The sequence below is a fragment of the Panthera leo genome, chromosome F3 (genome assembly GCF_018350215.1).
Source record: "Panthera leo isolate Ple1 chromosome F3, P.leo_Ple1_pat1.1, whole genome shotgun sequence".
In the NCBI taxonomy this organism is placed as follows: Eukaryota; Metazoa; Chordata; class Mammalia; order Carnivora; family Felidae; genus Panthera; species Panthera leo.
In genome coordinates, this window is record NC_056696.1 from 49,071,972 (window position 1) to 49,098,481 (window position 26,510).

A 26,510-nucleotide genomic window follows, 5' to 3' on the forward strand; every position below is an offset into this window, starting at 1 on the left:
CCCTTTTTATCTTGACTTCTTAGAAGTTAAAATTATGAGAACACTGACCTTATTGTACATAACAGTTGGGAAGAATCGCTAATAAATTCACAGTAAAGTTCTCTAAAATGTTGAGCGCTAAATCATACACAGAGATAATTGTTTTAATCTCTTCGTTTAAGAGTAGTGTTTTCACTCACAATGTTTAGAAACCATGATAAAATAATTGTTAGAAAAATGATGACTTTCTTTAGGATGCCTTCATCTATAAGTAAATGAAAAGCCTAAATGACTTAATAAATGAAAATTTGTTATCTCACATTACTAGCTGTGTGAACAGAGTGGTTGGAAGACTGGTTTATTCAGAGATGTAATGATGTCATCAAAGATATGGCTCCATCATCCTCTCTCTTTGCCATCCTCAGCATATTCTTCTAGTTACAAAATAATGGCTGAGGTTTTAAGTATCACTGGCAGATTAAGCAAAACAGAGGAGGAAAAAAAGCATTAGCTTTCTCTGTTTATTTCTTCTTAAGAATTGTGAAACTTTCCCAGAAGCTCCACATCCCTTCAGGCCTTTCACATCTCTTTGAGCAACTCTAAGCCAATTTATAACAAAAGGAATGAGGCAATATGATTGGATTTGGATTAGTTTAATGAGGATTTATTTGGGTCAAGTAAAGGTGGGGTACCACAACACTGAATTACCCCAGTACTTCCTTTTCTCCCGCACTACCATACTGCTGAATGTAACCATACATATCGTTAGTGTCCCGGTGCTTCATGGTATTGAATCATATTTAGGCCCTCAATGCTGTTCAGAAAGTCTTCTATTTCTACTTGAAATATAAAATTTAAAAATATTGATGTCTTGGGGCACCTGGGTGGCTCAGTTGGTTGGGCGTCCGATCGTGATCTTGCCGTTCCATGATCTTGCTGTTCCAGAGTTTGAGCCCCGCACTGGGCTCTGTGCTGACAATTTGGAGCCTGGAGCCTATTTCAGATTCTGTCTCTGTCTCTGTCTCTGTCTCTCTGACCCTCCACCACTCGCATTTAGTCTCTCTCTCTCAAAAATAAATAATAAAACAATAAAAAATTTTAAAAATATTGATGTCTCTATCTACTGGTGTCCTAAGGTTTTCTATGCCTTTTCTGTAAACCTGCAGTCTCCACTCTTATGCTAGATCTTGTTCTCTTGAGTCTCCTCATGTGTAACAGTGGTGGTGTCTCACCATTACTCCAGTCCGTAAGAAAAATCCCAACTGATTTTGCTATAACAGAAGTATCATTAACTGGATGGCTTGTAGTTCAGGAGGCTGTGAAGTCCAAGAGCATGGTGCTGGTAGATTTGGTGTGTTGGCGAGAACTCATTTCCTAGATGGCCATTTTTCACTGTGTCCTAATATGGAACAAGTGCAAGGGATCATTTGGGCTTCTTATAAGGGTCCTAATCCCATTCCTGAAGCTCTATCTCAGGACCTAATAATCTCCCAAAGACTCCACATCATCATATCATCACCCTGGGGGTAGAATTTCAACATACAAATTTGGGGAGCACAAACATTCATTCTGTTGCACTGCCCCTTGAAATCCCAGGATTTCACATTTTGTGAAATCATGTTTATAGCCAAATATTAAACCTTGCCTTTCAGCAACAGATCCATATGTTCACCTGCTTGACCTGCCTGCAAAGCTTTCTTTGTGGAAGAACTAGAAATAATTGGGACATAGCTTAGTCTAAGCATAAGGAGGTCCAATATATTAACTTTTGCAATTTTCCACTAGTTTTCATTCTAGTTTCTAAATGATCTAACGTCCTACCAATAATGAAATTCATTGGTGTCTCTACTCACATTAAGACAAGAGACAATGGTATCTGGCTCAATCTCTCACAGGAAATCATAGCAGCACCATCTTGAACATTAGTGTCAAATTATATAAATAGTTTATAACAAAACTTTGCATTGAGGTATAAGATCTAAACTACTAGTGAAGATATGACAAAATAAGTAGAATCTCAGCAACTTTTTTAATGAAATAATTTCCAAAAAAAGAGACAAAACTTGACCTGACCTCATTATGATTTGGATTCCAATATGATTCATCTAAAGAGAGAACTACACACTGAACTAGAAAAAACTTTGGCCTTATTTTCACCAGATATATTGAATTACTATTTATAATACTTTTAGTTCCAATTAATTAATCTGCTTTTATCTAGTAAAACAAAACGAAACAAAAGTGACCAAGTTGATTGCTTTCTACAGTGTCCAGGAAAATAACTGACACCTGAGGTAAAGTATAATCCTTCAGTGGGTATGGGTGATGATGGGAGCAGTCTTTTATTTCTCTAATAATTTCTGTGCATAGACCAAGTTGATTTTCATTAAGAGGCTTTCTATGAGGTTGATCATCCTGAATTCCCATTTAATAAACAAAGGTTGCAAAAGAAAGCATTAACTGCACTGGCAGGAAACTCTTACAATTGGTTTAGACATGTATCTCATACAAACCAAGATGGTTGGTTTCTAAAACCATAGTTTCCAAACCAAGTTCTGTTTAGAAAATACCTGGTGAGCTTCCTGGTGTCCATGGCAGATTTATTGAACACAAAAGTCTAGAAGAAGGATAATAAAAAATCTCTACTTAAGAACAGGTTCCTTTGGGATTTCTGATGATGCTTGTCCTTCAATATTTCTTTGGCAATCATTTTACTCAACATATGTTTACATTGTTGTGCCTGGGACATATTCTCTTGAGATCTTGCAAACATCATGCGGCTGGGTGGCAGAGACCAATGTATGCCACTCCACATGGCTCACTAATCTCTATCTTAGTGCTATCTCACTCATTTTTCTGTGTTTCAGTATGACTGAATGGTAGTTGGCATTATTTATCCAGTGGCCTAAGACAAAATTAGAATTATCTATGATATTTCATTTACACATCAAATCAACTACTAAATCTTATCCTAACTTTCTTGTTTCTAACATGTATTCTATTCAATCCATTCTTTCCTCTTTATGATTTCTCAAATTTACTCACCATTATTTCTCATTTGAACTGCATAAATGTGTCACTAAATCATCCCCATTCTTATGCATTTGCACACTCCACTTCATTCTCCCACTCTGGGGTGATACTGGCAATCCCTTGATTAATGGGTCCATATATCCCCGTTGTCTCAAGATATAATCCAAAAATTTTCAAAAGACCTCTAATGGTTTAATGATTTCAGTAGTAGAATGAAGTTCCTTTGTGAGTACTTAAGAGATTTTCAAGAGGTATGTTTAGCATTAACAGTTAAAAAAAATCAATTTCCCGACCCTCAAATTCCATATGCATTCCTTCGTAACTTTATGTAGTTTCCTTCTTCACCTTCCATGTCACAATTTCTCATTCCTTACTTCAGAGGGAAAAAAATGCACATAATTCACTCATCCAAAATTTTATTATGGTACATTCCTTAGTTATGTAAAGTGCTTTAGGGTAACTAAAAATGGAAGATTTATTGCATCAGAAGTCTTACTGACTCTTTTTATTTTGAACATATTGTTATTACACATGAAGCATGACTTTAAAAATGAGTTGCTCTGGCAATTGTGTGGATTCTCTGACTCCACATGTAATGGTAGAATGTGTGGGCAGGGAGAATTATGGTAATTTTCTTTTAAGAATCCTACATCTTTCATCCACTGAGTGTCAAACAAGGCCAAGATTTTATGGGAGAGTATGATGAGGTGAATCAAAAGGAATAATTGCTCCAAAAAATAATGAAAAAAAAATGGCCTTTTCTCCCACCTAAGTATGCAGTTTATTTTGGATGTATTCACGTTCCTAAGATGTGCATTAGTTGGAAAAGGAAAGTATTTTTAAGTGATTAAGAGGCCCATGCTATTGATATTGATATACTTCAAAATAGCTGAAAGGTTTTCAGGGACTACCAGAAAGTTATGTAGGAAAAGATCCACAGATTAAAATGTTACATAGTTTCTTGTCAACTCAGGGCATATTTTACAACTGTCCATGTGCTAAATCACGTGATGCCTACCTGGGTAAGTCTTAGAACTAGGTTTCCAAGAAATTACTTCCTGGCATGTTCCAAGGTAAGAGCGGTCTCTTAAAAGCAGAAATCTGTGCACAATTTTGAAGGCTGAAGTAAAGCAGACACTATTGCTCTTGGGAAGCTGTTAGTCTGACAAGGTGACAGAAAGATGCCTGGAACCCCAACTTGTCCTCACTCTGCTCTGCTCTGCATCTCTACGGCTGGCTTTACTGAATACCAGCAGCCTGGTCTATCCCAAGCTGTTTGGACCTAGCAGCCCATAAGCAGCTACTGCAAGGAGGCAACAGCTTCCTGAGGGGGCAGTTTCCATGGACCTCTCCATGGGTTGCCCCTTTCAATCTCACTTATGTGGTCAGATATCTCAAGTTCTTACATTTTTTCTAAGAAAATCTTGTCTTAGAATGCTTAGACCTGTCCACTCACTTCAGTGTTTCAAGAAGACTGGTTAATGACGGTTTCTCTGGTCTTGCTGTTTTGATTTTTCTTCCATAGCTTCACTTTGCTAACACCCTCCCACGTTCATGTAAGGTTTAATTCCTATACTAATTGTCTCATTCTCATATTACTTCTAGAGCCTCTGGTTTCCATAGGAACCTTCACAGATATAGTCAGCTAAAAGCCTATGTTATCAACCATAGTATGAAATCCTATTCTAGTATTAGTTGTCAGTTTACTAGCCTTAACAGATGATTAATATTAGCCTTAAGTGATTAACATTTCTTGTGCCTGTTATCACAAATAAAATTATATATTAGATGTTGGACAGATTATTTTTAAGAATATTACCTTTCTGCCTGAACAGCTGGGTGGTTCAGTCATTAAGCGTCTGACTTCAGCTCAGGTCATGATCTCACAACTTGTGAGTTCGAGCCCCATATCGGGGAGAGTTTAGTCATGATGCACAGTGGCATTAATTAAATTAATTATGAAGTTTATTATATATGATTCTTATTTATTCTTAAAAAATAATATATAGAATTCAATATATTCACACTTTACTAAAATGATATTATACCTTTGGTCAAACCTCTCATTTTGTAAACAACTTATGGTTTTAGCTATATATTGCATTGCTTTATTGAAGTTAGCAATAAGAAATAGCATTTAGAATAAATATTATTATGACTTCTTATAAAAACAAATGAATTAATAATACTCTTTATATTGGTTTAATCTTGATTGATTTTTGCAACAGACCTTTAAAAGGTGTTCCCTAATTTATTTCTCACTGGGTTTTATAATATTCCTTAAACATGTAACATATACTTGAATTGAAAAATGAGGTTAGGCTTTTTCTGACAGAAGTTTGATTTACCTTATACGAGAACTAGTGTTGCTAATTAACTTACATATGAGACATTACATGGAAGTTGCAAGAGCTGAATATGCAGGTGTTGGCAAAATTATATTTAAGGTACTTGATAAAATTAAAGCATTTTATTAATAACTACTGTGTTGATAAAGATAATAAAATTTAATAAAATATTTCTTCTTTCATATTTTTTGAGTAAATTGGGATATATAAAATGCCCCTGTGGGTAATTTTATTAATTGATACAATTGATGCTAAGTTATATTTCATTCTGGCATCCAACAAAATTTATTTATAGAAAATGAATTGGAAAAATTTTAACTTCATCACATGAAAATAATTTTTAACAAAATTTTACTTAGTTTTAAAAAATAAATAAAATGTGGGGTGCCTGGGTGCCTCAGTCAGCTAAGCATCTGACTCTTGGTTTTGGCTCAGGTCATGATCTCATTGTTTGTGGGTTTGAGCCCTACATCGGGCTCTGTGCTGATGGTGCAGAGCCCACTTGGGATTCTCTCTCTTCCCTCCTCTCTCTGCCCCTCCCCCACTCTCGCTCTCTTGCTCTCTCAAAATAAATAAATTAAAAAAAATAAATAAAATATTTAATACCTTCATGTTATGTGATAATTTAAAACATAAATCCAAAATTATATTTCATATAAGTCTTATAATCACAGGAACAATTTTAAAATAACTTTTGATTTCAAATTTATTTCAGAAAAATGTGATATATGACCAACAGAAAATTTTGAGACATAAAACCATTATGTTAAACAGAAAGTCTGTGAGCAAAGTAAAATTAAAAAATTAAAAAAATTAAGGGGGAAAATATAATGATGTGTAGTTTCTCATAAGAAGATCCTGTCCATATATTTTCTAAGTAGATGCTGATGGAAAAGTCACCCTAATATTTAGATTTCATTGAGTACTAAGGTGATGTAACCATTTCATTTCAAAATATAATATTTACACATACTGGAAAAATTTTTGCTTTGTATCTTTTTCAATTTGATTAAAAGTTTAAAATGTCTGGGATGCCTTGGTGGCTCAGTCGGTTAAGCATGGGACTCTTGATTTAAGTTCAGGTCATGATCTTACGGTTTGTGAGACTGAGCCCCAAGTCAGGTTCTGCGCTGACAGTGTAGAGCTTGCTTGGGATTCTCTCTCTTCCTCTTTCTCTGCCCCTCCCCTGCTCACGTATGCACACTTTCTCTCTCTCTCTCTCTCAAAATAAACATTAAAAAAGTTTAAAATATCTATCTAAAACTGTGTGAGATGTGCATAACTTTCCAAAATTATTTTAAGATGTACCTGTACATAAAGGTTTGCTAACTGATCTATCCTTTATTTACTTTTTCATGTCCCTCATTACTCATTACCCTTCCTTAAATTCATCACTAATCCAGCCATACTTAACATCCCATGTTTCAAAATTGCCATGCATTTCTTTGCCTACAATGTGCTAAGCACCCAACTTCTCCCTGCCTACCTCCATTCCATTCACCGGTACCAAGATACTCCTTACCTATCATATGCAGTTTTTATTTTTCATGTCAGGGTGAAAGTATCATTATCATGGGCATTGATCATAGTAAATCAGGTATCTCTCCTAACTGCTCCCAACAATCTTGTGCTTGATGAAGCTTGTGGTTGCCTATTTACTTATTTGACACTTCTTTTTTTTTTTTTCTTAATGTTTATTCTTTTCTAAGAGAGAGAGAGAGAGAGAGAGAGAGAGAGAGAGAGAATCAGTGGGAAGGGGGCAGAGAGAGAGGGAGACACAGAATCTGAAGCAGGCTCCAGGCTCTGGGCTCTCAGCACAGAACCAGACACAGGGCTTGAACCCACGAACTGTGAGATCATGACTTGAGCTGAAGTCGGATGCTGATCCGACTGAGTCACTGAGGCATCCCTACTTATTTGACACTTTTAACAGGTCATCAGTTAAGTTCCCAACACAGTTTGTGGGGGAGGGGGGGAAGAAAATCCTCAGTAAATGTTATTTGAGAAGACAACTGATTGGCTGACAACGAATGAATCAGTGAGCAAATGAACAAATAAATTCCAACAGAATATTTAATAGAGAAATAATGGAATAGAAATTTAAAACCACAGAATCTAGCCAACTCTTAACTAAATCACTTGGTCTATATATTTAATTTACATCTAAGCTACTACTTGCACTGAAGTCTAGAAAAATGATATTTTATTCTTAGAAACTTTATCATTTAATATTTATTTTCTCCTATTTTTTTTTGGTGAAATGACTAATATTAAGAGTGGAAGGTAATACCTAAATAAACAAATATTATTGTTGTTTATAGGTAAGGTGATTTTTAAATGAACTGCTATACATATAAACATATAACTATATGTAATACTATGTATTATGATATATATGATTCAATTTTATAAACTCAAGTAGTTTTATAGTTGAGAAAATATTAGAATTGGCTTCCTATGGAAGCAGTATCATATATCTAGTGGTATTTATGATTTGTAATAATAAGGATTGATGATATTTAATAGGTTGCTTTCGTTGGTGCTGCTATGATTAGATGTATTACTAGAAAAGAGTATCAATTTATATTTTAAAACTAACAAAATAGAAAAATAAGAGAGTGATATAAATGAGTTATCTAGGGAAATTATGTATAGATTTTGAATTCAATTAAAATCAACGTTCAGCCAATGATATCTAAAAAACTAGTAAAACAAATTTATAGATTAACAATCAAGTTTTTATGAATATGATGACATAACCAAAGTTTTTTCTCTAAGTAGAAATAATACTTAATTCCACCCTAGCAAAATTACTTTTAGAACTCCTCAGTCATAAAATTATAAATACATAAGACTCAGTGCTTGTAAGATTACAAATTTATGATATGAGGTAAGTCAAGTTATACAGTCATATTGTTATCAGTAATCCCCTACAATTCCTTAAAACTGAATCTACAAGATTATGTTTGGTCTCTACATTAGGTTTGAAAGGGTTTACCCTCCATAGTCCCTAAGTCAAGTGGCTTGTGTTGGAAGGCTTATGCTTTCCTAAGGGTCAGATCCTTCACAGGATTCCATCCCCTATTTCTTCTTTCACCTCTATTGGAGACACCGTGTTATTTTCTAAACTAGGTGATTTCTAGGTCTTCATAAGTCACAGCCTTGGCACCAGTCAATATTAAATTCTTTGTTTTGAAGTACCTACTTTAAGCAAGTCCTGCTGCTCATTGCCCCACAATATTTCCAAGGAAAAAGCAGTGTGCACACCACATGAATACTCAGTTAAACAAGAGTCATAAGCTTCCATGAGCATCTAGAGTACATAAATGCTGAGTTCTTACTGATCAGGGGCACATCTTCAAAGTCAACACTAATATCTTTTTAGTTATTGTCTCTCAGAGTTTCTATAGAATATGGATTGAGGAATATGTACTCCACTTAGGCCCCTAGTATATGCTTTCTGTTAGTACATTGCTCTTCAGTGTAAAGACATTGAGGAATACCTTAGGAAAGAACCTTCTAATGGGCATTAGGAGGCCTACTGTAAAGATGCTGTCCATTACACTCAGTTCAGTGTTCTCTGTTTAAGTGTTCTTTTAATAAGATGCTTTCTAGCTTTGGAGTTTGGAGATAATTGTCTTCCTTTGAAAACAAAGTTTGCTATTTATTACAAAGCCACTGTGAATCATGCATCTGATGAAGATTTCCTTTTTAGATGAGTTGGAAATCAGAGTCCAATTTGTAGATTCCCCCAATAGCAAGTTTACACTTTGTGATATGCATATTTATATCTGTCCTTTATTTGGCTCTGCTTTATATTCATACTTTTTCCCCCTTTCTCACCTACTTCTAATTTATGCTATTTTGCTACACATAATTTTGTGTTTTTAAACTCTTAATCTATTTTGGGAATAAGGTGTGATTTAAATTAAAGGATTAACAATTTTATAAAATTATTCTGATGCTTTATATTTCTCACTTGCTAGTATCCCTGATGTGGGAATTTGCATCAAGCTCAAATTATTTCTGCCACAGATCCTAAAACTACTCCTATAATGCATGTATTTTACATTAATGCATATGATACAGAAAACAAAAGCAGAGGCCGATATACTCCAAATACCTGTCACAAAACTACAGGGACCTTACCAAGGTCTTTCTACTGAAGTTCGAACAAAACAAGTATTTTTGGAGATGAATGGCAGTAAACAACTAAGGTAAGGTCTCACAAAGTATTTTTACTGTGAACATTATCAAGGATCTGATTCCCAAACTTACTAGTACACAGAGGTTTATTATTTTATCCAGAAGGCACTAAGTCAAGAGAACAAACTCACCTAAAAATATATTAAAAGAGACAAATGCAGGGGCGCCTGGGTGGCTCAGTCGGTTAAGCGTCCGACTTCAGCTCAGGTCACGATCTCGTGGCCCGTGAGTTCAAGCCCCGCATCGGGCTCTAGGCTGACGGCTCGGAGCCTGGAGCCTGCTTCCGATTCTGTGTCTCCCTCTCTCTCTTCCCCTCCCCCGTTCATGCTCTGTCTCTCTCTGTCTCAAAAATAAATAAACGTTAAAAAAAAATTAAAAAAAAAGACAAATGCATAGACCAAAAGTTAAATGTATTAAATGTGCATATGTCATACTGATTAAAAATATACTAACTTATACCCTTACGCAAAATAATTTTGGCAATCTTCTCATACAAAAAACTAATTTAATGCTGGGGAAAAAATTTCCTCATATCATCAACAGCATTCTAGATATATAAATATGACATTCCTTCTGAGTGTGCCAATTTTCATTCTTACAAGCCATAACACAACCTCCCTGAAACTTTGCTGCATATCATTCTTTAAGTAGTCTGATTATTACCATGGACCTTATCTGGAGTGATTGACTGGTTAAAAGTAACAGAAGCCACTGGGGAGATGTGAATAAAGAAGAGAGGGAGAGGGATATGTATGACCTACTAGGTTTCATAAAGCAAATGGAACAAGGAAATACAATGATAGCTAGATCAGCTAGACTAAGACTACGATCTTGTTTCTACAATTAAACAGAGGGCTCATTGTCAGAATTTAGGTCACCTTAGCTATGGGTAGGGAAGAATCATGTTGTACAAATCATAATCATACGAAAGATTTTTAAAAAGACATTTTTAATTAGACTGTTTAATTAGAATAGTGGGACTACAGTTCAAAGAGATTGCATCTCATGTAAAGATTTTGAAGTCATAATCATATTGGAGAAAACTGAACCTGTAAGAATATATGAGATTGCCACTGCAGACACACAAATATAAACGTACGTAAATTAACATGTGTTTAACAACATAAACTAAGACTGATCTATAGTGCTTAGGAATTTTAGAATAAATTTTACTGAAGTATCATTTAGAAACAATAAAATACCTATTTAAAACATAACCATGAAGACTTTTGAGAACTTTGATGCCTGTTTCTACTGTGAACACATGTCTATCACCCCAAAAAGTTCTCTCTTATACACAGCAAACCTCCTTAAAAACCTAGCCTGAGTTCAATTCTGACCTACCATCTTTCATTAAAAATGAGTGTTTTTTTTTTTCTAAAACTTTATGTAGATATATTCATATACTATGCATTCTTTTGAGATCAGCATATTTACTTAACACAAAGTTTTCAAGATTCATCCACATTAATGTATGGATCAGTAATTTGTTCCTTTATTGCTGGGTAGTATCCATTGTATAAGTCAAACCAGAATTACTTATCCATTCTCTCGTTGATAGACAGTTGGGTTGTTTCTGGTTTTTAGTTACTTTGAATAAAGCTGCTTTGCATATTTTTGTATAGTCTTTGTGTGAGTATATGTTTTCATTTTTCTTACATAATATCTAGGTGTCCCATGATAAGAATATGTTTAACTACATAAGAAACTAACACACTATTTCACAAAGTGGTTGCAATATTTTGCAACCCACTAGCAAAATATGAGTACTCTAGTTGCTGTATATCTTCACTAACAGTTCATATGGTTAGTCGTTTTTTATTTCTGATATTGTGATGTTTAATGATATTGTATTGTGTTTTTAATTTACATTTCTTTAATGGCTAATACTATTGACCATATTTTAATATGGTTGCTGACCATATTTTATTTTTTTTAAGTTTATTTATTTATTTTTGAGAGAGAGAGAAAAAGAGACAATGAGAAGGGGAGGGGCAGAAAGGGAGGGAGAGGGAGAAAATCCCAATGCAGGGCTCGAACTCACAAACCGTGAGATCATGACCTGAGCCAAAATCAAGAGTTGGATGCTTAAATGACTGAGCCACCCGGGCACCCCCTTATTTTATATTTTGAAATATCTGTTCAAATCTTTTGTCTATTGATTTGTCTTTGACATTATTTGCATACCAAAGACATATGTCCTTTGACAGATATACTAGAGGGAATGTTTCTGTGATACTTCTTTGGCTTGTATTTTCATTTTCTTTAACAGTGTCTTTAAAGGACCAAAAATTTTGATTTTGATGAAGTCAAATTCATCATTTTTTGTGTAATGATTCATGTTCTGTCTTATAAAAAATCATTTCCTATGTCTAAGATCACAAATATTTTCTCCTATTATTTTTCTTTACAGAACAGGGTTTCTCAGCTTCAGTATCATTGACACTTTGGCCCAGATATTCTAAGTTGGCATTTTCTCTAGACATTGTCAAATATCCACTGAGAAGCAAAATTGGCCCTGCTAAGAATCACTGTTCTAGAAATTTTAAGAGTTTTAGCTTTTACATTTAGGTTTATAATCTATTTTGGGATAATATCTGTGTATAGGTCAAGGTGAGGATTGAGGTTTATTTTTTTGCATATGGAATATGCAGTTGTTCTAGCAACATTTAAAATATATAAAAGACCATCCTTTAGCCATGGAACGGCCTTGGCACTTCTGGCAGAAAACAGCTGACCATAAGCGGACATACTTTTGGTTGCTCTACTTTGTTCCACAGATACGTGTCTGTCTTCACACCAATACCACAGTCTTGAATATAGTACTTTTATAATGAGTTGAAAGCAGGTAAAGGTTTTCCAAACTTGTTCTTCTTCTAAGAATTGCTTTGGCTATTTTTGTTCTTTGTATTTCCATATACATTTTAAAATCACATTGTGATTGTCCTTCTCTCAAATACCTTCCCTCAAAAAATCCCTGGAATTATGCTTCACATGGCATTGAATTTATTGGTCAGCCTTGGGAAACTTGACATCTTAACAATACAGTAAAACCTTGGATTGCAAGTGACTTGTTCTGTGAGTGTTCCGCAAGACAAGCAAGCATTTCTAATAAATGTTAACTTGTTAAACAAGCAATGTCTTGCAATGTGAGTAGTATACACTGAATGTCACATGGTCACAACTGAGCCAATAGTTTTTCTCTCTCTCTTGCTGCGGACTTGTGGGTGATTGTCTCCCAGGCTCGGATGCTCGACCTCAGGCTGCAGTGTTCGGCGGAAATCAGTGATTTTTCACAATGTTGGAAGGTGCCCACAACTGGCACTGGTGTATCTTTTGTCACTTCAAAACACCTATGGACAGTCCTTTGCTTTTGCATACAAGAATAGGCTTAGGAATGCTCTGCTTCATTCTAGGTCAGGCTGCCTGCAGATATAGACCCTTTCCTCTGCTGCTTATGGCCAATTACATTAAATACAGTATAAGACAAGAGTTTATTAATACTGTACTATAGTCAATATCTGTCAGTGATAATGAAAGTCATCCTACACAATAACCATCCTCTCTCTTGTCTCTCTCACATCAGCCATAAAGGTTTTCAAAGGTAAGTGCAGGTTAATTTATTTTTTTGTAATATTTTGTATTTTCTTTATTATTTTGTATTAATTATAGCATTGTAATCACTTTATATGAATATTTTTAGATTGTGGAGTGGATCATAGGAGTTTCCACTATTTCTTATGGGGAAATTCACTTTGATATACAAGTGCTTTCGATTATAAGCAGGTTTCTGGAATGAATTATGCTCATAAAACCAAGATTTTACTATATTTAGCTTTCCAGTTCATGAACATGGTGTATTTCTCCACTTAATAAGGGCTTTAAAATTTCTTTCTTCTAGCAATACTTTCTAATTTTTATAAGTCTTATTACAGCTGGTTAAAGCTATTTGTAATTATTCCATGTTGTAGGCATTTTAGGTTTTAATTTTCAATATTTAATGACATATATAAAGAAATATGCTTACTTTTTGTATACATTATAATTTATGATCTCTTTAAATTCAAATTTTAGTTCTGGCAATTTTTCACGGGTTCCTTAGGATGCTCTATTAGCATAGTCTTTTCATGCAATTAAAAAAATCCTTTTTATTTTCTACTCTACACACCTTTTGTTTCTTGTTCTTGCCTTATTGCAACAGCTAGAAATTCTATGGTGCCCAGTTGTTTAACTCAAATCTAAGTTCCTGAATTCCAGTCTAATTTATTGTTTTGGACTAAAGAAAATGGGTCGGGGGGCGCCTGGGTGGCTCAGTCAGTTGAGCGTCCGACTTCAGCTCAGGTCACAATCTCGCGGTCCGTGAGTTCGAGCCCCGCGTCGGGCTCTGGGCTGACGGCTCAGAGCCTGGAGCCTGCTTCCGATTCTGTGTCTCCCTCTCTCTCTGCCCCTCCCCCGTTCATGCTCTGTCTCTCTCTGTCTCAAAAATAAATAAAACGTTAAAAAAAGAAAATTTAAAGAAAATGGGTCGGTATGGATTTTCTAACAATGCTCCTTATGGCCTGTAGTAAGTAATAGCAGTCTGACATGTGAAGAGGAAAGAATAAGTTTCTCTTACTCTGCACTCCATTCCTATCACCTAGAATGGACAAACAAAATACTGTAAGAAATACATGGCCAGTGTTTTAGATAACATGACAGAGTGTTGAGGCTAATTACTTAACTTCGGTTAAATTAGGTCATAGTCTGCTAGAATGTAAGATGGTTTGAAGCAAGAGCCCCATTTACCCTGTGTACTACTCCCTGTTGCTTAAAACAATGCCTGGCATAAATAGAAATTCAATAAATATTTGTTGACCGAAGTGAAAGACTATTAGGTATGCCTCTGAGTCTAACATCATTCAGAAAAAGTAGGTAGGGATGTCTGAATAAAATACATGGTCATTATTTCAACATAATTTTTGTACACAAATACAAGGCACTAGGTGGGTAAATTAATTCTTGAAACACTTCCATGACCACACAGGTAGACAGAGAATACACTGTGCATATTCTTCCAGTGCATTATATTCTGAAGCTAAGAGAATTCTTTAAAACATGAGATGGCGTGAGTATAGAAATTGATAGTCTCTACACCAATTATAAGGGTTTCAGTGAGGCACAAGTGTAGCTGATAAGATAAACTAAAAAAGCTGGCTACTAAAGGTCAAACAGTCTAGGCAGACATAGTCCCAAAGATGCATGTTCCAGGAGGTCTTTGAACAGGACATCATAGAGATATGAGAAATTGAAAAGGATGATGATAAAAGTACTGCCCTGAAGGAAGCAGAATAAATAAATGTGTAAAATGAAGAGCAGCAAGTCAGGAGAAATATTTTCAACTGTGTGTTTAATCTGCTATTTTATCGTTGTTATGGGAGTATGTAAGAATGCTTTAATATACTCACATATGGTGTTTTATAATGATGAGTTATTTTGTTTATAGATTTGTTATATTAATGCATTGTGGGCCTTTTTGCCACATGATAATTTTTTTGTCTGTTTTACAGACCATTTGCTCACATTAAAAGAAGTTGATAAAATGAACTGTCATTAAAATAATAGATGTGCCATATTTAATGACTCTCTTCAAAATGTTGACAATTCTTCAAGTCTGGTCATGGGTAAATGGGGATTTGTTGTACTTTTAACTGTTGGTGTATTTATAGAAGTTTTCAAAATATTTAAAAATGGTTCCCTGCAAGTCCTTCAATCACTAATTCTACAACTATTTAGGGAGCACCTGTTCTATGACAGGCAGTATTCTACAAAGTGGAGATACAGCAGCGAACAAAACACTCTTTTCTTTCATGAATCTTTCATACTTCCTTGCCACATAGGCAATAAATACACAAATTAATATGAAACATAATATTGTACATAGGAGTATTAAAAAGAAACATGAAGCAGAAAGGGAGGATAGGATTCCATGTAAAGAGTAGCAGAGGCAACTTCGCTGAAGATAAGCATGCTTGACTTGCGTAGGAAGGGCATAAAGACCAGTAATGCTCAAGGTGCATTAAAGCCAGGATGGGTAGAAGAGAGATAGAAAATGATATCTGAAAGACAGCCAGGAGATGGATTGTGCAAACTCTTCTGAATTCTGGCAAGAGTTATTTTAGAGATTAAGACTTTAAGTCTTAAAGTCTTTAAGAGTAATTTTAAATCTGAAAACATACTAGATATATTAGACTATATAATTTCAACAGCGTTTAAAAAAATAAACTTTTATCTTACAGAGCATTTGAACTTTCCATAAAAATAGAGTGGAATGTATACAGTTCCTATATGCACCCTCCTTCCATCCTTACACAGTTTTCTCTATTAATATCTTGAACTAGTGTGGTACATTGGTTATAATTGATGAGTCAATATTGATACATTAAGTCCAGTGCTTATATTAGGGTTCGTTCTTTGTGTTATACATTCTATAGGCTTTGGCAACTGTATCCACCATTATTGTATCACATGGAATAGTTTCATTGCCCTAAAATCTCCTGTTTTACTTACACATCCCTCCCCTGAATCTCTGGCAACCATAGTTTTACTGTCTCCACAGATTTGCCTCTTTCAGAATGATGTATAGTTGGAATTATAAAGTATGTAGCCTTTTCAGATTGGTTGATTTCATTTAGTGATATGCATTTAAGGTTCCTCCATGTGTTTCTGTTGCTTGATAGCTCATTTCTTTTTATCACTGAAAAATATTCCATTGTAGGATGTAATACAGTTTATGCATTCATCTACTGAATGGCATTCTGGCTGCTTCCAAGACTTGGAAATTATGAATAAAGATGTTATAAACATCTGTGTGTGTATTTTCACGTGGACATAAGTTTTCAACTCATTTGAGTAAATATCAAAGAATGCAATTGGTAGATCATACAATAAGGATTACGTTATTTTGCAAGAAATTGTCAGTGTTTCAAAGTGGCTGTACCATTTTGCATTCCCACCAGTGATGAATGAAAATCCCCATTGCTTCATTTCCTTATCAGCAGTTAGTGTTGTTGGTATTTCGGATTTAGCCTAATAGTTGTATAGTGGTATCTTATTTTCATTTTCAATCCCTTGATTACACAGGTAATCACTTTGTCATATGCTTATTTGCCATCTATGTATCTTCTTTGTTAAGGTATCTGTTCAGATTTTTTGTCTGTTGTTTACTTATTATTGATTTTTAAGAGTTCTTTGTATATTCTGGATACAAGTTTGTTTTTTTTTTAATCATCAGGTATGTTGTTTGTAAATCTTCCAGACTCCTAGTCTGTGGCTTGTCTTTTAATCTCTTAGGAGTGTCTTTTTAATTTTAATGTGGTCAAACTATCAAATTTTCTTTCATGGATTTTACTTTTGGCACTAAAAATGTATTGCCAAACCTGAGGTCATGTAGATTTCCTCCTGTGTTGTCTTCTAAGAGGTTTATAGTGTTTCATTTTACATTTTTTTTTACATTACATTACATTAGTTTTACATTTTACATTATAGTGCTGCATTTTTATTTAATTTTTGTAAAAGAAATTCTATGTCTAGATTCATTTTTTCAATAGCTTTTAGTAGCTCTGTAGCTAACATGTAGAGAAAGTTTATAGAATGGGAAGAACAGAAGCAGGGAAACCATTCTAGAGGCTTTTGAAGTCATCAATGAGCAAGAAGAAAAAGGCTTGAGTGGAGAACACCAGTGTGCTTTGTATGAAATTATTGTTTCAGGCATTTTGAAATTGGAGTCAATAAGCTTTTATGCGGAGGTATATATAGGTTTTGGGTAATAAGAACAGGCAAGAAAAATCAAAGTTCTAGGTCTGACTAACTGTATGAATAGTGGGACTATTTATCAAAATGGGGACCACTGGATAAATAATGTATTTTTTCTTGGGAGGGGATATCATAGAAATGAGATCAGCTTTGACATGCTATATGAGGATTCGATGTACGTACCCAATGAGCATTATCAAGTACAAAACTGGCTATCTGAATCTGCAGCATGAGAAAGTGGTCAGGGGAAAATATTAATTTGGGAAATGTCAGCATATAGGTGGTGTCTGAGGCCTTGAGATGAGGGTGAAAGTAACAAAAAGTGACTACAGATACAAAGAAAAAGAGATCCTAGAAGCCTGGGATACATTGAAACTTAGAGTTTACCGAGAAGTGGTGAATCTAGAACCAGATTCTCAAAGGGAGCTGCCAATGTGCTACAGAGAAACAGAAGGGAGAGTGGGATATATATTTTTAAGAAGTGAGCAACTGTGCCAAATTCTGTTGAACAACTGAGAAAAATGGAAACGATTATCAGATTTGGCAATATGAATATGGTTGGTGACTTTCGCGGGAGAGGTACTGAACAGTCAGGAATGAACATCAAGTTGGAATAGACTCTCAAGGTAATGGAAGGGTGGCAGTGCAAACATCTGCTTCCTATAGCTCCTGCAGGGAGTTCAGGTATGGGAGATAAAGTCATTTACAGTTTTGGAAACAAGTAGATTAGTAGATTAGCTCTTACTGTGGACAATACAGTAAGAGACAAACTCACTCACATACCAATGTATCATAAAGTTACACACACACAAATTCTACTGCTTTCATATTGTTTTTTCTTTCCTCGCATTATCCCATGAAGTCATATTTCACTTGGCTTTGGAAACAAATGGATTACCAATAGGTGAATTTCGTTAGATATGCTATCACTTCACCACACTCAATGCTTCTGATGGATTGTACAGATCATTGACTCTTTCATGCTTCTTTCAACTTTATAATCTCTCCTGTTAATATATTGTACCTTATCCTCAAAGACACTTTGTATTTATACACACTTGTCTTTTGCTATATAGCACTTGAAAAGATTGAGTGAGATATTTCTGGGACCTAAGACCCTAAATATTTGAATCTTCTCCTTAAATGGCTGTCTGCCTGTGACCCGGGACATTCTCTAAAGGGATATATATGTGCACAGAGACCAAGGCTATACAAAGGGATGTATTATTACTAGTAACTGTTTTGGCTCCATAGACCCCAGAACCGTTTTCAGTTGAGCTCAGGGTTAGAAGTGAGCTTAAGGCCTACAACTAAAATAGATCAAGCAGTATTTTTCATGTTTTCTCTCTAAATTCTCACCCACATCTTGGCCTCTGCATCTTTTGATTCTGATTAGGAGGAAAAGAGTCTGAGAAGATCATATCAAAGGGAAAACCAACAGAAGGAAGCCAGGAGCAAAGAGTTTTGCCTTGTATAGGTTTTTTAAAACCCCAAGGCTCTTAACAATAAGGTCCAGTTAGAGTCCTTAAATTTACCAAGCCCATAACAAACCTCCTTTCCTTTTTGGGAGATGGTGGGTGGTGGCAGTGAAGGAGCTGTGTTGCCTTCTCTTGTTGGTACCACCACAAAAATATGAAGAGCTTAATAACAGACACTGAATTCGCATTGTTCCTCTAGTGCCTATCATGGAACTTCTATTGCCTATAATTTTAGCATATTAATAATCATATACATACTTTTTCAATTGATTAAAATTTCAACTTTATTTATTTACTAATTATGATTTTTCCCTTATTTGAAGATGTCTTATAATAATGTGTTTTTGGGTTTTTCTGGGGGGAAATATAGGGGTATTATTTCAGGAGTTGTAATTATTAAGATTTTATGTAAGGACTTTAACATGTTTTCATACATTACATTTTTTTAAATTTTTTTTTAATGTTTATTCATTTTTGAGACAGAGAGAGACAGAGCATAAACAGGGGAGGGGCAGAGAGAGAGGGAGACACAGAATCTGAAACAGGCTTCAGGCTCTGAGCTGTCAGCACAGAGCCTGACGTGGGGCTCGAACTCACGGACTGTGAGATCATGACCTGAGCCAAAGTCGGATGCCCAACCGACCAAGCCACCCAGGCACCCCAACATTTTATTGGTATTGAAAAATTGCTTCCATAATTCTTATCAAAAGGTGTTCTTAATGGAAAATGAGACAAAGTCTAGAGATGAGGCAAAATATATCTTGCATTTCTTAAGTCATTGGTAGTTTCCATTGTTAGTAATATTTACTTTTTATAGCTAGTTAATAGATTATGATTTTGACACTATATTTCAAATTTTAGTCTCAATATATCTTTTAATTATAAAATGTATTCCTTTTAAGCACATGCAGATGTATTTATAAACAATAAATTCAAATTTATTTAAACCATCAATGCTATAGCACAATTTAAATCTCGGTGCTTTTTTTTTTTTCTAATAGTTTCAATCACTTTGCCAAATATAAACACATGTGTATATAACTTAACTATAGATGTTTAGTATGCACATTGCCAAATGTGGATATTTATAAATACATATTTTCAGTTTATACTTTGATGTAAAATACTATTTCTCAGTGAGGATGTTGGAAATATATATATAAACCCAATATTGGCTTATACACAAATACACCTATGTACATTATTTAGTTTACTAGTTTGCAAATTATCAAAAGATGTTTGTATCTATATTAATAAGTTTAATGGCTTTAATTTTGATTCTTATTGTGTCTTTAACTAGTTTTGCTCTTGAATGAAGCACAGAATGGGTTAGGAAATATTCCATTTTTCCTATTGATTGGAAGAGTTTATTCAATATTGAGACAATCATTTCTGTGAAAGTTCTGTAGTCATAGACTGAAAGCCATTTGTGCATGATATTTTCTTTGTGGGAACATTTTTAATCCGTGCTGTATTTGTATAGGATCCTAATAATAGTCTTCATATCTTGGTGTACCTCTAGTTATGACCTGTCTTCCAATCTTATTAGTTATATGTACCTTCTTTTCTTGTCATAAATGGCAACATAGAAGTATTATTCACTAAACAACAATGAAATGCAGGTTGTATCAAAAATACGTTGCTTTGCAAAGAGGGAAAAAGAGGTTGGGCTGGGTGTGTATTGAAGTGTTACTTCAATACTGGGACCAGGTCCTACTTCTAATAATTTAAATATGATTTTTCACAAAATTGTAAAGTGTTAGTGTTATCAGATACCAGTACAGTTCAGTCATTTATATATGGAAAGCTTTGCATTAAAATTTGGTGTGTTGATACCATGCAAGCCTTTAATGTTTTTAACATGTTTCTAACTTTTATTGCTATTTCTACTCTTACCCAAGGATTATTTAGAAGTGTTTGGTTATTTTCCAAACTTTACCTATCTTTCTAGCTATCTTTCCGTTATTGATTTCTGCTGTGTTTCCATTTTGACCTTAGAACATGTTCTTCATGGTTTCAATTATTTGAAATTGATTGAATCTTACATTATATCAAATGTATCAGTCATATATTGCTTTGTAACAAACTACTACAAAACTTAGTCACTAAAAACACATTTATCTTCTCACCATTACTGTGGGTCAGGAATCTGGGCATCACAATTAAATGTGATCTCTGGCTTTGAGTCTCTTCCAAGGCTGCAGTTATTTTAAAGCCAGACTGTGAGATCTTGCAGAAATATTCTAAAATTTCTGACTCTTAATTTCATCATCTTTAATTTTTTAAATGAAATGTTATCAAATATGTAAGTTTTATCAATCAAATTGGACACTTGCAACATGATTATCACTGTGCTAACCTTGGAGCTATGCAGTTAAATAAAATGCCATAGTTACCACTTATTGAGCGCAAATTATAAGATGACTACTAAGATAAGATTACTATAAAAAGTGAACAACAAAATAGAGGTCAATAAATACTAGTTTTCAGGTTCTGAATCATTAATACATATGTCTGTAATGCTGAGAAATTTTAAAAGTCTACCGCATTCAGAAAATCTGAATGTGTTCATTTTTAACATTGACTCGGTTTTCTGTGTAATAAATTTCTGCCCTTCCTACCATCTACAACTACCCACAAGTCTTGATTATGATTACATGGAAAAAACAATTACTCCCCAAATAGCCAGTATATTCATTTGTATTCCACCAATGTTTTTATATTAAATTTTAGTAAATTGTCAAGATGTGAGACATTATATAAAACAAAAAATTTGTTATATGAAAACTTAGGCTGGATTTCTGGCTCTATGAATTGAAAAATTTATTATACTCTTCTGAGCAGCTATTTACTCAACGGTAAAATAGTGGTGATGATGATAATGATAATGATACAACCATACTTGCTTCTGACGGTTACTGTGAGAATCACTTGAATTAATATCCTTGAAAGTGCTCTGCAAGCTGATGAATAACACATATATTATTTTTAGTGAACAGAGGATAATTTATGGCACTAGTATAACCATAATACTGGAATGTTTTAGACATGTTACATAAACAGAAATACCATAATTTAGATGTCAAATTTGGTTCGGTTCTTCCATTACAAGAGATTTATGAAATTATAAAGAATCCCTACATAAAATATAGTCTGATGACCACCAAACTTACTGAACCAAACAAGGTAATTATATTTAAGCCAAGACACCTTCACTTCTTTTCTTACTTTCTAGCTGTCTGTGTTACATCCAATATCTGTTCTCTTCTTGTTGAACTTAATTATGTCATATTTTATTATTTTTACCACTCTGTATTAGAATTATTTCAGCTTTGATATTACTGTAAATAAGTGAAGGAACATGTACATAATGAGCTTTTTAATTATCTCCAGAACGTGCCCTGCTTCTCAGAGCTAAGTACTTTTGCGGAAGCTGAGAATTCCTTTTCCCTTTTCTTCTCTAATCAATTCCTCTGTAGCTTTCAGAGATCAATTTATATGTTATCTTCTCTTAAAAGTATCCATAATCATTCTAATTCATCACGATGTTTCTGTTTATGAAATCTGTGACATTTATTTAGAAACTTCTTTGTTATATTTCTGGAATTGCTATATAAACTTTGAATCAGTTTTTTATGTGTCTTATTTCTAGGTAAACTAAAATATTTAAAGTATTCACAGATTGTGTGTGTGTGTGTGTGTATCTAATTACATGTAAATATATAGTACTTACTTGAGCAGAATTTGTTGAAAGATAGAAGACTGAAGAATTTTTCTTCTCTACCAAGTCATTTGGACATAATCTGGAGCTTTAGCCAGATCAAGTTTTCATTCCCTGCTGTGGAAAAATAGCTTCCAAAAAGACAGTAGAAAAGATGTGCATTAGTTAGTCATGTGATGGTGGTCTTTCAAATAATATAATTCATTTATATTTAGACAGTAAAAATAAGTAGGAGTGCTATCATTCACCGGTAATACACACTGCTGGGCTTTACATAAGTCTCCAAAAGGATGAGGAAGCTGTGAATTTTTGTTAGCAATTATCACTGTAGGTTTTGAATTGTATAGAGTGATTTTTCTTGCTGTCATTTGATGCTTTACTCCATGAAGCTTATAAAACTGTATAGAATTAGAGACCAGTCTTGGAATGCACTTTTCATGAGAACATACTGGATGTTTCATTGTTGAATAGGGGAAAATATAAAACAAACTCTAGATACTTCAGGAACACTAATTCACTAAGAGGACCTATTTATTTGGAACAGTGCTTTAATGTCATATGTTAATACTTAAATTTGGATGGGGCACCTGGGTGGCTCAGTTGGTTAAGCATCTGACTTAGCCTCAGGTCATGATCTCATGGCTTGTGAGTGCAAGCCTTGCATCGGGCTCTGTGCTGACAGCTTAGAGCCTGGAACCTGCTTCAGATCGAGTCTCCCTTTCTCTCTGCCCCTAGCCCGCTCATGCGGTCTCTCTCTTTCTCAAAAATGAATAACATTAAAAAAATACTTAATATTTGGATATTAAAGTTATTTGTTAATTGATACCACAATTAGATGATTAATGATATTTTACTGCTTTTTCATCTGTGGTATAATTTTCCCTACCACTGTCTCAGTTCAAGCTCTAAGCATTTTCCACATGCTCTCCTGACTAGTCTAATAACTGGCCTCCCATTTAATCCATCACTTCTATAATCTACTCCCCACATTGCTCCAGAATAATTTTTTAAAAACTGAAATCTGATCATTTTACTACCTTGATAAATACTTTTAATAATGTCCTTAATCTAGAGAATAAATTTGAATCATTTTAATGACACTCAAAATATCCTTTACGATATAACCCTTCTCTTCAATCTGTTCCCACGTTCCACACCACCACCCCCCACCCCCGTCCACTCTAAGCTCAACTTTTGCTAAACAACAGGCATCTCCTAAATGTGCAAGAATGTTTTATATCTCTGTGCTTGCTAGGTTCTTTTTCAACCTACAGTGCCTCTCTCTTCCCACCACCAGAGGAGTATATACTATAGTGCAGTATTTAATTCAAGAACCACATCTGTCAAGGCTTTTTTAATCCATCAGTATTCCCAGGTGGAAGTGACTGCTTACTATTTTGTGGCCCTACTGTACTAGGTACACATTTTTATCCACATAATAGTGAAATATATTATATTTATCTATGGACTTGTCTGTTAACCTACTCTACACGAGTGGCCCTTTCAGAACAGGAACTATATATTACCTATATTGAGTGCTTGGCTTTTAACATTTATTGCTCAATTGATATACCTCATGTTATAACTAGAAAGAAAAAGTCAGCCTAAAATAATTTAAATAGCAAAACTGTAACTCTCAGTGGCAGTAATGAAATTCAGATCCAGGTACACTTTGATCCAAAACTCATAGTCTTTGGAAATGCCAAGATTTAAAAGTTCAGAATCTCAGAATATGAACAATTTTAAAAGAGAAAGTAATTGCTGAGAAAATACAGTATGGATTTTTATTTACTTTTCTCCATTTCCTTCTCTCCTTATTATAGTGCTTAGAAACTATACTCCTGTACACTGTTCTAGTCACACAAAACTGTGTTCTAAGGACTCAGATCTGTGAAAAATATTAATGCATTTGTCTAGTTTTATTCACTGTCCTAGAAGACATTTGAGTTTGAAGCCCTTGATACACCTTCCTCCCCAGCTCCCACACTTTTCAGTCTTCCTTGCAACCCCTGCTATCTCAGTAGATCCCTCAGTGAGACTGGCCTATGTGTCCCCCTGTAATAGATCTTGTACAGCAGCCCCCTGTTATCTTCTTGGGGAAGAGTTCTGTGCTTTCTTAACCTGCAGACTTTGTTGCAAGTGAAGGAATAGGGAAGCTGAATGCTGACCCTACATAACTATTGGGGTGACTACTGCCGGATACAGATGCTCATTCTGAGCGCTACCCACATGTGTCTGGCCTGGCAGTTGTTTGCTCCTCCCCTGAACTCTCTAGAGGTGAGCTCAAGTGCAGCCTAAAATCCGAGGCAGAGAAGTATCCACGAACTGGTGAGCAAATGCTTCATCTAAGAAAGGCAGCCATTGCCCATTGTAGCTGACTCACCAAAAGGAAACTGACTTTTCAGAAAAAGTTAAAAATCATTTTTATGTGAAATCTCCCACTTAGTAACTGGGAACTAACCTCCCACCCCATCACCACCTTAGTAACTGGGAACTAACCTCCCACCCCATCACCACCAGCAGGAATGCTAAATCTTCTGCAAGCCAGATAAAACAAATCTATGAGCCACATGCCATTCTACAGCTGCCATTTTGGAAGCTCTATTTTACCAACCCAACACACAGGAAGTATGTGGAAAAACAACAATAAAAAGGGTATTTTTTGCCATTTTCTAATGCCATACAAAAAATTAAAATAGAAGATAGATAGATAGCTGGCCTGTATGCTAGAGCTAACAAATCCCTTGCAGGGGTCTGAGAAGGCTCACCAAAATGCCATGTTTCATAGTCCTCTGAGATCAATATAGTACAGTTACCTCCTGCCTATGTGTCCCTGGAGTCTGAAGCAGGATGACAAACTGATGACAGCTGCATACGAACCTGCAGCCACCTGGCTTCCTAAGGAAGAACTAATAGATTTTCTGCCATTTGCCAGCCTTTCCCTCAACCTTTGAGATTGGGGTCTCATTAAAGCCCAGGCTCGAAGGATGGTCTGCGGGCAGCATTTAAACGCAATCATCTTCACTAGTTATTCCCGTTCAGGCTTGGTTAACCCGGGCAGGCTCTTGCTCGCCAAATGTCACTGCAACTCTGGGGACTCTGGCAACCAACAAAGAACGGTTTTTGAGACCACCACATTCATTCCATACCTGACCCCAACAACGCACCTGCTCAGAGAGGAGCCCCTCATTTCCGAAGAGAAACTCAATTACCTGTCTTCCTGTCCTGGAATATGCCTTCCAGAGAGCTAGAAACACAGGACTTGCTAAAGCCACGAACTCATTCTAAGGGTACTAAAGTCACGGGAGTAGAAGGCGTTCTGTGCCCGGACCACGCAGCAGAGCGGGAGCTCAGCGGGCAGCTCACTCGGTCCCTCCCACAATGCTTTGCGCTGGTGCGCAGTCCGCGGAGGCTGCCGGGGTTAGTGCAGCCGCCTGTTTACTCGCTGCGGAGGGACCTGCGCTCCGCCAGCTGAAGTGATTAGTCCTTCCAGCCTGTGTTTCAGTTAAGTGTAAGACAAGGAGAAAGGAAGGGAGGCAGGGAGGAAGGAAGGAAGGGTTTCCAAACGGTAGGGGAAATAAATTTCCTGAAGTTAGTGCATACCCTGGAAATGGAAAGATTTTCTTTGTTTACTTATTTATTTATTTATTTATTTATTTATTTATTTATTTATTTTAATGTTTGTTTATTTTTGAGAGAGGAAAAAAAATGCAAGTGGGGGAGAGGCAAAGAGAGTGGCAAACGGAGAATCTGAATCTGGCTAGGGGCTGTCAGCATAGAGCCCCATGTGGGGCTCCAACCCACCAACCATGAGAGTATGACCTGAACCAAAGCTGGAGCTCAACGAGCCACGCAGGCGACCCCTGTAAGTGGAAAGATTTTAAAGAGAACAATGGCTAAAGAGGTAATACAGCGTACAGAATTGCTTTCACCTCTCACCCTTTTGCGGCGCTT

General features: G+C 35.4%; 1 long non-coding RNA gene across 1 annotated transcript; it reads right to left on the reverse strand.

Moving 5' to 3' along the window:
- Positions 1–1,050: 1,050 nt before the first annotated feature.
- On the reverse strand, positions 1,051–25,878 carry LOC122211630. Its single transcript, XR_006198757.1, has 3 exons — positions 25,769–25,878; positions 22,569–22,687; positions 1,051–1,378 (listed from the first exon to the last, which is right to left on the reverse strand). It is a non-coding gene; the product is annotated as an uncharacterized LOC122211630 (long non-coding RNA).
- Positions 25,879–26,510: the final 632 nt, after the last annotated feature.